General features: G+C 38.6%; 1 gene segment (V, D, J or C); it reads left to right on the forward strand.

The window, feature by feature from the left end:
- Positions 1-864: 864 nt before the first annotated feature.
- LOC310992296 (Ig kappa-b4 chain C region-like) lies at positions 865-1,327 on the forward strand. The segment is given in 2 exons: positions 865-868; positions 999-1,327.
- Positions 1,328-2,240: the final 913 nt, after the last annotated feature.

Raw genomic sequence — 2,240 nt, forward strand, 5'->3', positions numbered from 1 at the left:
TACATGCTTTCGTGATTTTTTTGAAAAGTGAAAAAAAATCAGTTTTAGGATCCAAAAATATTCATTCCTTTTAAAAAAAATCGGATGACTTCAAATTTTGCAACATAAAGAGGATAAACGATAAAGAAACAGATACAAAACATTTATGTTAAAGTTTGATGATAAAATCTTGTAGATAAGAGTAGTTCAGTGTGACAGAGTCAGAGAGCCGTGTCTCTACAGTCAGAGGTTTTTGTACGACGGCTCAATGACTTTGTATCACTGTGGTGGACTTTTGGTGGAGGAACCAGACTGGATGTTGGAAGTAAGTTTCTGCAAAAATACTAAAAAGATTATTTTCTTCTTTTTTTTTTAGTTTTTAGCAAATACAATCTTTTATTTGATTAAGTATATTTTTCATATTTGTGTTTTTATTTCTCCTTCTTAATCATGGAGTTAAATGTAAATCTCTTTTCTCAAGTTTTCTTGTTGTATGCCTGCCATGATTGAATTGAAGTTGAACTGTAGAAATGGTCAAACATCATTTGTTTTTTAATATATTGTATATTTCATATATTGTTTAGTAGTAGTAGTATTAGTTTTGAGATCCTTTTGAAACGTGTGATTCACAGTTTCCATTGTTCATTTAACTCATTTTAAGAGTTTGTTCAATGAGGAGTATTTTCCACTCGAGGAACATTTGATCGTTGTCAAATGATTTGACAAATGTTTGCACCTGAAAATCAAACAGACAGAAAATGTCTGATTGTTTCCTAAATAAGATTGATGTATTTCTAGTCTAGTTTGATATGTTTCAGGTCAAACTGTATGATGATTGTCTCTGTGCTGATGTGCATGACAGGCTTCTTGAAGGGAAGTGAAACAATGTGTGAGTGAGTGACTGGTGGAGCAGAAAAACATCTGACAGAAACTCCTTCAAGGACAAAAGCAGCTCTCTCACAGTAAAGGTGTCCAAGTTGCTGCTGTTGGATTGACAGGTTGTGGTCTGTGTCTCCTAGGTGATACCCGTCCCACCCTGACGGTGCTGCCCCCCTCCAGTGAGGAGCTGCAGCAGCAGGGGAAGGCCACGCTCATGTGCCTGGCCAACAAGGGCTTCCCCTCAGACTGGAGTCTGGTCTGGAAGGTGGACGGCAGCAGCAGCAGCAGCTGGGAGGAGAGCAGGAGCCCCGGGGTGCTGGGGAAGGACGGCCTCTACAGCTGGAGCAGCACCCTGAGGCTCCCTGCAGACCAGTGGAGGAAGCTGGGCTCTGTGACCTGTGAGGCCACCCAGGGCTCCCAGACTGGGCTCTCAGAGACACTGAGGAGAGACCAGTGTTCCCAGTCCTGAGCTGATCACTGGGACTCTGCTGCTGCTTTTCCTCTGCTGCTCTCTCTCTCTCATTTCACATGTTTCACTAACAAGATTTAGCAGCTTCTCTCACTGTTTCAATGTTGTTTCTGTCTTTACACACAATAAAAATCTCATCATCACATCACTTGTTTTCATGTGTTTTCATTCAACGTTTCCATGACGACTCATTATTCCTGTGTGATGAGTTGACAGAGAAAGTCTCAGATGATGTCAAATATATGTCCATATATACTGTAAGTTTGTCCTGTGGTGTGTATAAACTCACAACTTGTCATTATTGATTGATTGATCAGTATCAATACTATGCCTTCATGTGTCTCCTCTATTGTTGCTGCAGAGTTTTCTCAATCCTAAATATTGACACATGTTGATGAGCTGATGAGCTGATCCACAAAGATGCAGAAACTATTAGAAAAAATGAAAGAAATCAAAAAGTGTCTGAAACATTCCTTGTTGTGTGAAATACAAAACACAGCATGACTCAAATGTCTAAGAGTCAAATAATAGCTCATTTTATATGTAAATACATTTATTTCTATATGATATTTAATTCTAGGCCAATCAAATGTCAGAATGAATTTCATCAACAAATGAGTCCATGTTGACAGGAAAATCAATCTTCTTTCTTTCAGTGTTCATGTCATCAAACTTCATCTGAGCTTTTTGTTGATGTTGAGCAGATTGGTTCAAACTTGATTTGAATCAGTGTATTAACAGTAAATAGTGTTTAGTTAAATATGTGATTTTCAAATGTTCAGAGTGGATCATTATTAACTATGTTTGAGTTCAACTTGTGTTGTTGTAGTTTCAGTGCAGCTGTTGAGTCAGATCAGTTCCTCTGCAGCTGAGGGAGGTTTTTGTACGACGCTTTTTCACTGTGTGAACGGGA

This window comes from Trachurus trachurus (assembly GCF_905171665.1).
Source record: "Trachurus trachurus genome assembly, chromosome: 10".
Taxonomy (NCBI): domain Eukaryota; kingdom Metazoa; phylum Chordata; class Actinopteri; order Carangiformes; family Carangidae; genus Trachurus; species Trachurus trachurus.